This window comes from Lissotriton helveticus, chromosome 4_1 (genome assembly GCF_964261635.1).
Source record: "Lissotriton helveticus chromosome 4_1, aLisHel1.1, whole genome shotgun sequence".
Taxonomy (NCBI): Eukaryota; Metazoa; Chordata; class Amphibia; order Caudata; family Salamandridae; genus Lissotriton; species Lissotriton helveticus.
The window spans coordinates 646361897-646378424 of NC_136063.1; positions in this window are offsets into that span (position 1 = coordinate 646361897).

Consider the following 16528-nt stretch of genomic DNA (forward strand, 5'->3'; position numbering starts at 1 on the left):
TAGCTAAGTGGAAGTATGGACCCATGACACACTTGCTCTACCACTTGGTGGCTGTTTAGAGCCTACGGGGCATCACAGCTGACTATGTTAATTTCTGCTTCTTCATAATCTGACAGGGCAATGCTATATTTTTTATCAGTTTATTTGTGTCTCTTCAGCTGTAGTTGAAGGTCTGTACATTTCTGCTGCTCTGTGCTTTGTCTACTGTGTTATCAATTCATACAAATAAATAATGCCGCGCTGTTGCAGAAGGTCCCCAGACGTTTCCTGGAACCCTTGGCAGTTCATCTTCAGTTTCTATGCCGTAATGTTTCATTAAGTACAGAATTGTGTGTTTCCACATGAAGCTGTAGGAACGTTTGGCTGAATGGCTGGTCTCCCCAAAGAAGCCATTGGCACTCGTTCAAAGATTGAAGAAAACGTTAGCTCCCAATGCTGAGAGGAATAACGCATGCACCCCACATGCCCCAACAAACCCTCCAGAAGAGAGGAAGACATATTGGGTTACTGTGGTTTGAAATAAAAGAGAGTGGTAGAGCCTAATGCACCTAGCCAGGAGATAGTAATATGGAGGGCCATAATTTGAAGGTGTCACCGTGCGTCTTCAGGATGCGCGTGGCCTTAATAAGAGCTGTCACGTGTGGCTGCAGCTTGTGCGCTGCTCTCTCTCTTCCACTTCTGCTGTCTCTAGCCCCTCTGCACTATCTTCCACTACCATCTTTGACTGTCGAATCTGGCTGAGGCACATATTTAGCAATGGCACGTCCCCAAAAACAAATGGGTTTAATTGCATTATTTATTATTTACAATAAATCCCTGCTTTAAAGAAGCCAGGAGAGGCTGCTGTGTATTATATTTTTCTCCCGAGCTCTTTTCTAATTGCGTTGCCTCTGCCCACTGTTGACTGACCCCTCTTCCCCCTGGCACAGGCTGGAAGTGCTCTGAAAAACAAAAAAACATCATATTCTCATTTAAAGGAAATCAGGTTTCGTGTTGTATAAAAAAGTGAATATTGGCAAACACTAAATGTGTGCCAAACGACATGCCCATGTGTGTTATTTCAAACTAAATCCATAATATGTTTATTGTTTTCTAATTTACCTTTTCCCTCATTCGGGTGCTGGAAGTGATTCATCCTATAGACCCATCTCACTTATTAACACTGATGGCAAGGTTTTCGCCAAGATCTTGGCAAGCAGACTGGCTCCGTTTATCCCCAAGATTGTTAATCCACAACAGCATGGATTCGTATTGGGTAGGGACACAACGCCCCACATTATTACAGCTATTACCGTTTTAGACATGGCTGAGATAGAGTCCATCCCGCTCGGCATGATTTTATTAGATGCCGAAAATGCTTTTGACCGAGTGGGGTGGGACTATCTCTGGTCGGTAATGTCCTTTATAGGATTTAAGGGTCAATTGGTTAGGTGGATAAGAGCCTTATATGATAGACCTACTGCTAGTATTAGATATGCTGACCTGTCTTCATCCATTTTTTCTATCTCTTGGGGCACCAGGCAGGGGTGTCCGTTGTCACCCCTACTGCTTGCCCTGTCAATGGAACCTTTTCTATCTGCTCTTCAGTCCCAGGCTCGAATAATCCCGTTTAGATCTGGACCGCATATTCTGAAAATTACCGCTTATGCAGACGATATAGCTATATATTCTACTAATGTCATAGAGGCGTTGGCGGGTATAACTGTTGAGGCTGATAGATTCACCATTATTTCAGGATACAAGCTTAATATAAATAAAACACAAATAGTGGCCAATTATAAACTACCGGCCTCGGTTTCTGGAATCTGTAAAGCCGCCAACTACATAGGGGTTAGAATTTCCGCCAAAATTAATGATATCATTACAATAAATTATGATGCTTTAGTGAAATCAACAGCTTTGTTACTTAAAAAATGGCACAAACTCCCCTTAAACATTATAAGTAGAATTAACCTGATAAAAATGAAAGTACTACCGAAGTTTCTCTATTTTTTTCGATCTATACCGCTGGCTCTAAATAATTCTTTTTTTAAGAAGCTTGATGGAATGTTCAGCAGCTTCATCTGGGGTTATAGGAAGGCACGCAGATCTTTAACGTTACTTAAAGGTTCTTTAGACACGGGAGGTCTTAATTTTCCAGACTTTAAATTATACTTTTGGGCTACTTCTATTGGTCGTTTGCGCTCTCTGCTTAATCCAGAAATGCAACTTTTCTATCACACTAATATGTTAAAACCAGACGCTAGAATGTTTCTGCTAAGATTGAACGACCCTAACTATTTTAAAAGGGTCAAATTTAAGACTGCTAAGGATACTGCGAAAATATGGTTTAATATTCTGTCTTTCTGTAAAACCTCTTTTTTTCACCCTAAATTAGCGCTCTGGGGAAACCCGGCTCTTCCCGGGATTTTTATTGATGGTCAAGCAAAATGATGGTCCGTTTTTGGAATTGATACATTAGGGGATCTTTACGGTGCTCAGGGCTTCTTAGATTTTGTTGCACTTAAAAATGTATATAATTTGACCGAGGAAATGAGGTTTAAGTATATGCAAATTTATGACTTCCAGATACGTAAGAGGAAAATCTTTGAGGTTGTAGATTCGGACATATGGAACTATTTATACTCATCTAAAACAAAATCTCTGATCAGTGAAGGGTATAGATGTTTTGTCTCATATAAGATTGATGACTGCTCCAAATTGGCTGAGAAATGGAGTTTGAAGTTGAGACTTCCGATTAATTCCAATCAGAACGCTCATTCTCTTTCAAATCTAAATAACTTGGTGCAGACATCAAGTCTTAGATTGCAACAATTCAAAACAACTTGTATGTTATACTATACTCTTAAAGTGATCCTTAAATGTTCGGCAAATATTTCATTTAGTGATCGCACGAAATGCCCTCAATGCGATCTGATAGGTGCTAATATAGAGCATATGCTGTTTTCTTGCGACATGCTAAATGAGTTTTGGCTTGCTTTTGATCAAGTTTTGAAACTGAAATTGGCTAGACCACCCTTTCTCTCGTCTCCTTCAATCTTATTAGATATACATGATGTTCCTCTTCCTCAACAGGCCTTCATAACTATCTTATTATCCTGTGCGAAACTAACCATTGTTCGTGCTTGGATCTCCCCTCAGCCCCCACATATAATGGAATGGTGGGCTTTGGTCAACGAAATTCATAACATGGAGGCGGCTTTGGCTAGGCTTAGAGGGGCTCGATCTTTATGTAAATTTGATAAAATTTGGGGTAACTTTATTTAGAATGTCAAAGTATTGCTAATTTATCTCAGATTGATAATGCAATTTGTTAATTTGGCATCTTTTGTAATATTCTTCTCGGATTGTCTCTAATGAATGCAACATGATTTTGAAATAATTGTTAACATACTCATTCTGCTACATTATGTTTAAGATGACTCTTCCCTCCTATGATATGATGTGTTTTATTTTTGCTTATTTATTTCTACCTATTTTGCTGTTAATAAAAAAAAAAAAAAAAAAAAGGAAGTGATTCAACATTGATTCAATTAGCAGTACCTTTTGTTTTGTGACCCGGGCCACTCTCTTCTATCATAACCTTACCTGGCTTTGGCTAGCTTTATCTGCCTTGAGGAAAACAAGCAGGTCACAGTTGGAATGGATAAATGCTTGAAGTGCTCCCAGCCACTGGTAACTACTCAGGCCACATCACATTTTTGTGCCTAAAGACCAACCACATAGTATTCTGCATTATTCCTTCTCCGATAGGAACCGCCCATCCCAAATTGTCAGGCAATATCCCCTTAAATGGGAACACAAAGAACCCTACACACATTTCTGTCTCATCAGCAAAAAAGTTGCTTGATTCCTATGGCACAGAAAGCATGGGACCCAACACCTGGATATACCCATCTGTAATAAAGAATTGCACTAAGGAAAACAAAAAGGTGATATGTGGAATACCTGAATTAATCTCAGCTGCTGCTAATTACACACAGCTGAATTCCAGTCCATCATTTTTTTTTGCCATCTATGACACTGTAGGCAGAGACCCATCCAAATGCAAACTAGCCTTCATCTTCTTCCAGTAGTAAGGGTCCAGCCCAAAGTTTGAGATCAGGCGGCCTCCAGATGGGGACACAAGCAACTCCAGACTGGCTTTGTCTTATTTTGGCCTCATCAATGAAGTACAACTTGATTACGATTATTGTGAGCATGGGAGCCAGCACAAGAGCTGCACTTAGGACAGTGGGAACTTTACCCCCAGGATCCCCACCCGGGGGGAGGGGGAGGAGAGGGGGATAAAGTCCACTAGATTCCAAGCACAGCAGTCCAGTCACATAATTACTGATAAACACACTCTGCGCAATTAATTTCTAGGCAACCAAAATATGTGATCCCATGTTATATTGCTTTCTTGTCATCAGGCCAACCACGTATCAGTAGCCTTTAACCTACGTGCTGTTAATTCCCTCTGTCAGTCTCATTGTTATTGTCAATAAACCCTGGAAGTTAGTACTTTGTGGTTGGAAAAAAAGGTGCTACTGTAGCTCCTCAGTTTGTAGTGTAGGAAATTACATTGATTACAGTTGAAATCAACTGGGTGTGCTACAAAGACAAAACAATATACATAACGGTCATGATTACGAGTTTAAGTGCTTTTTATTACACTTGATAAATAAATATCACATACTACGAGTTTGTGAGGAATAACATGAGGATTTTAGTGTTTAATGTACTAAAATCCGCAGGACAGGGTAAATACTGTATACTTTCCTCCCTTAAAGTTTGGTGCGTTTGACTTGCCGAAATTTGACACAAGAAGTTTAACTTTCCGATGTGTTAAATCCCTTTGCACCCATAATTCTGGGCCCTGAGTTAACCTTTATAACCTCAATGAACTTTCGGTTTGGGTGTTTTTCACTTTGCAGTGAGTGATACATAATATGGAATGATTGTATGTGCACTCTGTTGACCTAATGAAGCAGGAGGTTCTCGGAGTAGCCATCTATATCCAAAAGGAGGTCTGTATGTTCTAGTCTTAGCGCTCATAAAGCAATTTCCAAAGAGCAGCAGGCGGTTCGGTTTCATTAGCGTCACTATTCATTCCCGCGTTTCAATTCTAGTTATCATGGATATTTAATTTTATGGTATTTTCTACTCTTGTTAATTTTTTCTGAAGGACAATAACATTTATTATTTAACATTAAAAAAATGCTGTGTCTTGTGCTGTGGTGTCTCGCGATTTTACGAATGGGGGCACTTTTATTAATTATGAGAGGTCTAAGCAACGCAGCAGGGAGAACTGAATCATTTTTGCCTATAACTGACATAGCTCTTATCACTGATCAGCATTTGTATGTATTATAAAAACAGTTCTTCATTCATTCTCTGGTGTTCATTTGAAAAGATTAAGTTATGAGAAGCAAACTCATAAATTATTAAAATTAATTGTAACCTAATATTATTGTCTAGATCATTGGGCTTTAAATACAGATACCGATAGTTGAATGGGTAGTCATTAAAAACAAATACTTGTACCTTCATTTTTTTTGTTTATCGCTATCACATGGTTACATGAAAATATTTAATTGGTTTATTCTGGACCCCAAAAACGTGTGCTTTCCACAACTCATTTTTCTCCTCTGTTATGGAATGATGTTGGGATTTATTTCAAGCACTCTGTGCTGCTGTCTTTCAAGATTTCAAAAACCACAAGGGCAATATGAGCGCTTCTATGCAAAACTCCCACCTGGGGCTCTGTACACACACATATTTTTCATAAAAGAGCTTTGAGAAAGGTGTTGGCTGTATATATGCATAGACACTTCATAAATCCCCATGTCCCTTTGAAAGCAGACCTCTAACAGAAATGGAATGATTCCATTTGAGCTGGGGTTGCTATCAAATGGCCCACATAGTCTATAGGCAACTGTTTGATTTAGTCTCTGGAATTAATTATACAATTAATTAAGAGGTGGCCGCATCTTTCTCGAGATATCACATATGTTTTCCATCTCAGTCTTATTCGCACTCAAGGAAAATGTGAAGAATTTCCACTGTAGAGAATTCTTTAAAGGGTCTACCAAAGCAATTAATAGTCGCAACCTTTTAAAGAACTGGACAATTGAAAGATACTTTAAGAGCTAAATGCCGAAAAATGGGTATTGTAACTGTGCGAACTGAAGCCCCCACATAGGGGTCTGATTGACAAAAGTAAACTTACACTTTTGTGAGAAGTTTACCCTTGCTCGGTATTCACAAAACTGCAATTTAATCGTAGGTACCTTTGTGAAAGCAGAGACTGCACAGTTGGGACAGACAACGTCACACATAAAATGATAGGACAGGTCGACTGTGTTACTAATAAATTACAGTTTTGTGAAAACTGTAAAAGAGTAACCTTACACAAAAGTGTACCTTTACCTTTTAAAACAGGCCTGCAGTGCCTAATTTGAGCCAATGGTTGCCGGTGGGGACCACTGGACCTTATTTTTGGGAACCAGCACTTATTATCAGTACCAAGAGCAAGAGAGGGAAAACACTCGGACAGACAAGGGATGAGAAAGATGGAAAAACAATCACAAATGAAGAAAGCAGGATCCTGAAAGAGTGAGAAAAAGGAGTAGGGTGTTTGTGGTAGTGGTTTAAAGAGGCATGATGTTGTTTTAGTAGTACCTGTCAAGGTATTTAGTGCACCAATATTAATTGCTCTGGCAATTGCTTATGAGAAGAGTTTCAGGCACTGGCACCTTTTCCCTTATAAATTAAACTCTACCCAGATACTATGTATGTGCTTTGTTGTTTACAGGTCTGCTCTGCCGCTATACTTATGTCACCAAAAATCAATCCAGTATTTTGCAGATCTCCAGTTTTATTCCTCAGTTATGTGCCCATGTGCTGGTTATACCTGTGAATATACTATAACTTATGGATTGTGAAATCACAGCATTCAAGGCAACACTTATTATATCTTAAAAGGCATCATTTCTGAGATCACAGTACTTAGTGGAATGGTGAGTTATAATTAATATAGTCAAGTGAGTGATGTGGCAAAAGTGTGTATGGAAGTGCGTGACTTATAGTAAATTGAAGGTGGTGTGCCAATTATAAATGTCAGTTATAACTGGTGATGTGCAAATTAGAAATGTAAGTAATAAAGAGAACTTTAGAGTTTCTAAAGTTTTTATACTATAAGTTGGTTTTGTATGGAAAGAATAATGTTTCCCAACTATAACTTTGCTTTAACATTAGTTTTATTCATAGATTTAAATGGTTTTAATGTTTTAATAAAAATGTGCTTCAAATTGTAGAGTCAAGTGTCATTCATTGGAGTGTTAAGTGAAGTGTGGCGGAGTGTAGTGAAGGACAGCGTTAGATAATATAGTGTCACAGAGTGTAGTGTGATACAGTTGTATGGAGTGTAGTGGATTAGATTGATGAGGTATAGTGTACTCCGAGTAAAGTGTTATACAGTGGAGTAGTGTGGTGCATAGTGGAGTATCATAGAGTGGAGTGGTGTGTTGTATAGTCGAGATCTGTGTCATACAGTACATTGGAATATCATTGACTGCGGTGTCAAGGAGTTGAGAGTCCTGCAGTGGAGTGATATAGAGTGGACTACTGTACAGTGGCATAAAGTGTTGTTGAATGAAGTGGCAAAGAGTGGAGTTCAATGGAGTACAGTGATGTATAGGCATAGGAACGGTACGCAACCTCTCCCTGGATTTACAGGTCCCGGGTAAGGGTCTAAGCGATGAATTACATGTGCCCCTCTAGATTTCTCACTGCTGGTGTTGTTGTCTGACCCTCTTTATTGAAGTCTTCACCACCCAAATTGTAACTCTTGTGAAACGTTACTTCACCTCTCTCGACCATATCGAGTGCATGTGTCTCTGACCCAACTGGGGGTTCTGTGTGGTGTACGTCATTTTAGAATACGTTGCTGATTACGTCCGGTGAATACCTTGAGCCGGATTTGCAGAACTAGGAAGCAGCTTCCCTATTGTTCTTTGGCACCATCAGGAAGGGAACCTGTTACTCACACATTCAGGACCATTCTGCTGATTGCTGCAGAATTTCTCTTGATGCTTGATTGAAAGGAATAACTGTATCACATTACTGCTCTATGGACTTGAACCCCGAATAGACCGATTTGTACTATTATGCCCTGAGGAAGCTCTCAGCTTTAGATCAAAACGCGTTGGCTGATATCGTTCTTTGAATGTTTTTCAAAGGACGGAACAATTGTTTTCTAATAAAGCTGTGACTTTACAGTACTACCATGACTTGTTGGACTTTGTATACCGCGCACCCCCAACTTTATTCATTAGTGTCGTATAGTTCAGTTTTGTCAAGGAGACTGTCGTACTATAGAGTGGTGGAGAGCCTTGTACACTGTAGTGTTGTAAAGTAGAGTGCATTACAGTAAAAAGTCACACAGTGCACTGTGAGAAAGTGTTGTGTAATGGAAGAGAGTGATGTACAGTGAAGGGTTGTCATATAGTGGAGTGGCATTCCATAGAGAAGAGTGGACTGGTGTGTCCTTTAGTGCCATACTGTGTAGTACAGTGTAATAGAGTGGATAGGCATAGAGTGGAGTAGAGTGCCATAAAGTGGCCTACAGTGCAGCAGAGTAGTAGAGTCTTGAAGAGTAGAGTAGGGTGTAGTACAATGGAGTGGCTTAGAGTGTACTGTCGTACAGTGGAGTAGCGTGAGGTCAAGTGACTGGAGTGGAGTGTGGTAACGTAGTGTGGAGTGAAGTACAATAGAGTGTCGCTGAGTAGAGTGGTGTGGAGTGGAAAACAGTGGGGTGGTGTAGCATAGAGGCAAGTAAGAAGTCATTAATTAGAGTGACTTCCTGTACAGTAGAATGGAGTGTTGTGTTATAGACTATTGATAAGTCTCGTAGAGTTGAGTAGAGTGTTGTACATTGGAGTGAATGGGCACAGAGTGGAGTATAGTGTAGTGTAGTGGCATACAGAATAGCAGAGTGTTAAACAGAGAGTGGAGTGGAGTAGAGTGGACTGTTGTATAATGGCATAGAGTGGGGAAAAGTAATGTACAGTAGAGTAGAGTGGAGTGGCGTAACCTATACTTGAGTAAATTGTCATAGAGTGGTGGGCATGTCCTACAGGACAGTGCCATGGAGTGGAGTAGATTTGAGTGGCTTAGTATACACTGGAGTAAAGTTTCATAGAGTTGAATGGCTTGTCACAGAATGGAGTCTTATGCAGTGGGGCAACACAGGCCCCCGCAGCCTCCGCTATGCGGGGGGCACCCAAGGTCCAGGGGGCCCCCTCAGCATATTAGTCTGACAGCACATGATTGAGTCCAGAGAGGGCCTCTCCACTGCAGCACTCCATTGCAGCACCCTCCGCAATGGAAAAAAGGCAGATTTTGCTTTTCCCTGCAATGGGTGGCAGGCACCACGCAGTGCCTACCACATAGTGCAGGGAAATGAAGGGGGGTACCATAGATGCAACCAAAGTACAAAAACCAACTGCCCCTGCACAAGGGGGGCCCACAACAGGGCCCCAGAGGCCATTGCCCACCAGCCTTTCCATGGCGGTTGGACCGCCATGGAAAGGCTGGTGGGGAGCCAGAATTGTAATCGGCAATGCCTGCCTGGCACCTACTGCATTCATTACATGCTGAGGGCCTCCACAGCACTTGGGGGCTCAAGTAGCCTGTCGGAAACATGGAGGTTGGTTTTTCTGACCACCACAGTACTGCCCACTGTCATAATATGACGGGCGGAAAGTGGCCTCACAATTGCGGTGAACCCACCACCAACAGCCTGTCACTGGTGGGTTCACAGTCAACATAATGACTTAAATAGTTTTGCAAACACTGATCTACTGGGCTATATTTCAATGTACTTCAAACTAATATGAAGCCTAACTCCTGGCTTAGAAGTGCCAATGCCCACTATTGCCTTCCAACTAAATGGATCAAAAATCCATCTGTACTTCATGGTCTAATTTCATTTTAGTACATGAGGCATGGAAATCTGAACCACAGTCACTTCAAATTTTAACAACCATAGCATCTCAAGACAATTATTAGTCAGCGAAAGCATATGGGAAAATTATTAGCCAGACAGTATCAAATGAATATTTAGATAAAACTAGAAACCAAAGTGATGCTGAAATAAGCAATCATCTTATATGTTTACCTCTCACTTAGAAATGAATTAATGTGAGTGAAATATTGGATCTGGTATGTGTTCCTCAGCCTAATATTTTCTATATATGCTAGGGAGACTTTAACCTGTACATTGCTGGAAATGTACAAATTGAGGAGGAGACCGCCAAATGATGCCTTTCTACGCCTAGAATTTCATTTTCTGAGTAAAAGGATGATATTACTTTGAAACCCTCAGAAATCCGTTTATTAGGCCAGAGTGCTATTGATTTCATTAGAAATCAAACATCTTTTTTGTGAATTACACACATTACGTTTTTGGTATTAGAATGTAACATAGTCATGTAACCTTCTTGTCACAAAGGATAAAAGGACTATTGCATATCATTGAAGCATTAAAAACAGGATTTTAATCAAGAATGAGGACATTATGGAGAATTTTAAAAGAACGATGGAGGATAAAGGTGAGATAGGTCTAGGGTGTGCCACTTGACTATCAGCTTCAACATATCGTTTGCCATTAAAATCATGGTCAGATACGTTATGGGAATTAATATTGAGGGCAAATATATTTTTCGTAAATAATATCAAAGTTTTAGATTTTTGTAATAATCAAATCTCTACAGTATTGTTGTATATGATATTTTGCCCATTATTATTTGCTTTAAATTTTTTTGCATATAAATATGTTACGTTATTGTTGAATAATGTCATATGAAGTTTACATTTCATTACATGGTTGTATATTTTTTTATCTAATTATAAGATACATTTCATAATTGTTAATAGTGTTATTTCATTTTTTACGAATATGAAGTTTAATAGAGGATTGGCCGGCCAGTGTATTGTTAAATAATGCAGATTTATACAGCGCATAGCTACCCGAGGGCTACCCAGAACCTTGTGAGTAATAGTGTGCATCCTTGACCCTTTAATACAATAAGAGACTGAACTAATTGGGGTAGAGATAGGTTTTGAGCAGCTTTCTGAATTTAGTCTCATTTTGGTTCACATCTTAATTCAGTTGCCATTGAATTTCATATTTTGGAGAACAGGTACAAAAAGGTTCTGCCACCCCATCTGGTCCTTCGAATATGAGTGAACTTTAGAAGACCTGCGTTAGAGGATCATAAAATCCTGTATTAATTATTAAATGTCACTATTGATAAGTATTTAGACAAATAATTGTAATTTCCAAATATTGAAACTTTCCCCAATATTAGTAAAGTTAGAATAATAAACCTGAGTTTCCGAAATATATGCTGTTTGCCCAATCTAAGTAGGACTGGAATTAGAATAACAATGATCAATTCCCCTTCAATACATGTAGTTTCCTCAAACTATTCTCAAATGCCTTAGGAATAGTAAATCTGACCTTTCCTCCCTTCTCCTTAAGTATATGTTCTATCCCCAATGTACGTGGACTCTAGTTGCATTTTAAATCTGCTTCATATGTACTTGCCCCACTGTTTGCTGCACTGGAGTTGTGATAATTCAGAAATGTAATAGATGTATCTTTAACTCAGGCCACCCCTCAATATATGCATTTTCCACAGTAAAGAAAGGACTGGAGCTAGAATAGTAAATCAGCCTTTTCCATATATGCTCTTTTCCAATTGTAAGTGGCACTGGACTAAGAACAGACACCTGACTCCCTTTAATATGTGCACCATCCCCACTGTAAGTGGCAATGATGTTGGAAGAATATATTTTACCTGCTCAAATATAAGAGTGTATTCTAATCTAACTGCAATTGCAGTTAGATTAGTAAATCATACCTCCCAAACATATGTAGCTTTCCTTTTGTTTGTTGTACTGTAGTCTGACACCTTCATATATACACATTCCCCAATCCAAATTTTAGTAGGAACTGGAATTGATATAGCTAATTTAAACCCGCAACCCTGCTTTAAATGCACTTAACATAGTACATTAGACTACCCCTCTATAAAAATATAAGTAGTTTAACAGGGTTAGTTGGATGCTTAGGCCCTGATTATGATGCTGGTAAGACCTTACAAGGTCAGGGGAAAGACTGCCTCTTATGACAGGATCATTTGATCCCGACAGGGCAGTGGTCGGAATCGCAATCCTGAATGGAGGTGGTGTTGAGGCAGGCACCGCGGTCGAGAATGTGATATCCCTTTCCAACAGCCTTTTCATGTTGGAAAGACTGCCATGAAAAGGATGTCAGAAATGTATTTTGGTGGCCCCACACTGGGCCCCCATCTGTCGTGGGACACCGAAAAACTGGCCCAGGGGGCACATGTAGTGCCCCCACTCACCTCCTTGCACCATGTGCCATGCACCATATGGTGCATGGAACACGGTGCATGGGCAGATAGACAGCCTTTTTTTATTATCTGTTATCACCAGGCAAACCCTGGTGAAAAAGTACAGAAAAAAATAAAATGCCCTCCTTCACATGAGAGAGGACTCTCATGGCAAAGGGGGTCATGTTTTTTATTTTCATAAAGATTATGGATTTTCTTTTTGAAAATAAAAAAGACTACAGTTTGGTGCAAGGCTCAATCTGGAGACCTGCACCAAAATATGAAAAACATTGACAGGAATCACCGTGAGGGCAATTTCTGGCAATGCTTTCGAAATTTCCCCCAGCTTGGTAGTCATTTCTAAATTTGGAAGGCAGCATCTCCATCAGGGCAAGTGAGTAATTTACTCCACTGAGCGGGAAACGAGCCTCCCAACGAAATTTAAATCAGCCCCTAAGTCTTTAAAAAATGGAACTCAAAAATCTTCAGCAGTTCAAGACAGCATGCTGTGACTGAGAAGGCATGGTTAGCCATCAGATGAGGTTTGATGAAGCCATTGACTTTTTGCAAGAAAGCTATGAATTAGAGAAAAATCTGGACCAAAGGAAGTTCCCTTGCCAGGCGACTGCTTGTGGCACCTTCGTCTGATGAAGATCTTTATATTCGTACTTAGTCACTTGGTAAAACTGGAAGCTGTAGATGAACAGGCCTCCACAAGGCTCGACACCCTCTCTGTGATGCCCCACTGAAACAGATTTGTTGCAGCGAAAAAGCTCAGAGCTGGAGTGCCCCTTCTTCGGATTGACTTGGCAAGTTTGTCCTCGTCCTTGGAGATCTTTAGAGCAAAAACGTTTTTAAGTTTCCAGATTTTCAGGATGCTAGAAGGGGTACATTTCAAGACCCCTAAGGGGTCCCAGGACAACAGGAACAGCACAGCACTTAGGGGTCAAACATCTTTGCAACAGAAGCCACCCGCAAATTCCGTCCCGGATTCAGTTGGAACATGCCAGGCTTGACTCTTCAAGAGAAGGGCTTCTTGCAGGGTGTTATGACCTTCTAGCATAGCAGGAGGCCAGCCGACTGACCCTTGGAGTCAACTCCATGGTACTGGGGTCAAGTGGGAACAGATCCTGCCCTTCAGGTATCCACCCAGATCTCAAATTGCAGGTGCAGTCTGTCTTCTGTTCTTCCAATGCCCCGAGTTTTCTGAAAAAGGTACCCAGGAGTGTCAGATGTATGGCTGGCACTAGCTTGTGAGTGGCAGAGACTCCTGGCCTGGCCCAACCCAGAATGCTTCTAGGGGTAATCATGCCCATCCTGCCTACTTTTACAAAAGTTCCTGTTTGCCTTACAGTAAACAATCCCAAACTGAGACTCTCTAAAGAAATGCAACATGGCACAACCCTTTCCCCTCTGTGCAGACCCTGTTTGCTCACCCTCTTGCAGTATCTGAGTGGCAGAAACCTCCGCCGGTACGTGAATCTTGTGAATTATTGATTGCACCATCGTAAAATAAGGAGCATGCCAGTGCGGCTCGTAGTTACCCTTGCACGGGGACCACATTTGTCACTCCTGAAAAGTGGGGAGACATTCAAATTACTGATACAGAGGTCCTGCTCGATTTATTTGGATTTCCTGGTATGTGCATTATAGTGCCTTATGAGTGTGGATTAGAATTTGATGTCTATACCTGGCCATACTGTGGGATGTTGTTTCCTTGCACCCTTGTCCTGATGAGGCCCTTGATGATGGGGCCGAAATGCATGGTCAGCATTGATTAGAGGAGTCTAATAGATGATTAGTACCTGTTAAGAAATTTAGATACACACTGTTGACTTTTTCAGAGGTTAAAGTCTTCACCTCAAGTGTGTACTGGACTACCTTGTAGTTAGATTGCTGAGAACTATATAGCAACCACTTGGTTCTAAGCCTGGGGAAGGAAGGACTGTATAACCAAATGCATTTAATTGTTTGTTAAATGTTTGTTAATCCCTAATTGTTTGGTATTGTTTTGAAGTATTACATTTATTGATAAGAATAAGAGGACATTCAAATGAATTTATAAATTGCTTTCTTTGGAATCAGAGGTGGTATGTGTAATAATTTCAGTAAGTCAATATGAAGGGACTATCAGCCTGATTCATCAATCTCCCGTTTTGCGAGCCCCTAATAGCGATTCATAAGGAATCGCTATTAAGGACGTGCAAAACGGGATTCATGTAGGAATTGCAAAAAATATTGCGATTCCTACATGTCCCTTATTTGCAATTAGCAAATTGCTAATCGCAAATAAGGAATACCTCCCCATTCATTCCTATGGGCCTACAGGCCCATAGGAATGAATGGGGCGTTATCCCTTATTTGCGAATAGCAATTTGCTAATCGCAAATAAGGATGCGATTTCAAGGGTGCAGGGGTGTCCAAAGGACACCCTGTAGCACCCCTGAAATGTAATCTACATTGGTGTTGCGCACACACATGTCCAAAGGACATGTGTGTGTGTAACATGCAACTTAGAAAAATGCATTTAAATGCATTTTTCTAAGTTTTTGCTATTTACCACGAGGTCTGACCTCTCGGTAAATAGCGGCCCAAAATTGCAATTTCGCAATTTTAAAATGATTCATGAATTGCATTTAAGGAATCTCAAATAGAGATTCCTTAAATGCAATTCTTCGCAAATGTGCGAATTCTTTAATAGCGAATTTTGCATTTGGGATGATGAATCCCAAATGCAAAAATTGCACTCGCAAAAGGCAAGATTCTGAGAATCTTGCCCTTTGCAAGTGCAATTTAGCTTGATGAATCAGGCTGTATGCACCTAAGAGTAGGATTTAATTTGTCTGTGTCGTATTGAAATGTGCGCTGTGTTGATTCCTCCGCATCATTGCTGTGTTTAGTCAGACACCCCTGAGGTGTGGCAAGGTACATGAGCAAACCCCCATCTGTGATTTCATCATTCCAGTTCTGGGGCATCTCCTCTTCCACTGGGATTGTTGCCTGCCTGACTGTGGAACAAGGAAGGGCCCTGCCCTTGTGTCAACCAAGTTTTACCTATTATGTGGTAGTCCTCTTTAAAGTTAATCAAGTTCAAGGGCACAGTCCAAATGGTCGTCTTTTCAGTGGAAATTAAACACCTTTACACAACCAGGGCCTTTGTCCTGCTCAGTGAGCAGTTTTCACACATTATCAAGGGGTCTATTCAGCTGCCAGGTGACAATTAAAGTCCATGCATATGGGCCTCAAGAGGCTGCAGGCAGAGAAAAGGTAACTTTCTAAAAGAACATTTTACTTAATAATTAGCAAAAATTAGATTTTAACATTTAGTTGAATTTTGAATAGAAAGAGTCTTTGAATTATATTTCTAGTGGTTTCCTAACTGAAATTAGCATTAATAGATGTAATAATGTAACAAGTGTTTTCCTATGAAACATCTATCCTTTTGACAATGAAAATACCTTTTGGGGCATTTTCACTGTAGGGACTTGTTTGAAATTAAACTTTTACATGTCCTCAGTTTAAATACCATGCACCCTGTCTTATGGGCAGTGTTCACTACTTAAGGATGGCTAAAATATTTTTACATGAATTAAATGAAGGTTTAGGCCTATCAAAAGTAGTTATTTTGATATGTCAAATGTGTAGTTTAAAACTGCAACAGCCACGCTACAATGGCAAACATGCAGTCTTGTCTGCACTGTTTTACAGCGCCAGGAAACCCACGGTGTCAGCGCGCTTTACAAATCCCACTTAACATAACATAACATAACATAACATAACATAACATAACATAACCATCACTATATTGGGTGGCACTGCGGGTGCTGCAGTTCACTAGTGACATTTACCTTACCGACCCTGAGTGTACTTTGTTTATACCTTATACTAGAGACTTAGAGGACGATTACGATGTTGTTTGGAAATTGTCCCAAATTAATCAGTTCCGGACTAGTTTCCAAATGTATAGGGTCCTGTGTGTCCATACAACTGATTACAATGCCTCCTAACATCATTCGGTCTGACTTGCATTGACTTCAATTGGTGCCTGTGTTCCGAACGCAAACATAGGTTCCCATTAAAAAAGGGGTGGTTGAGAAAAACGTTTCACCCTGTGGTGGGTCCCC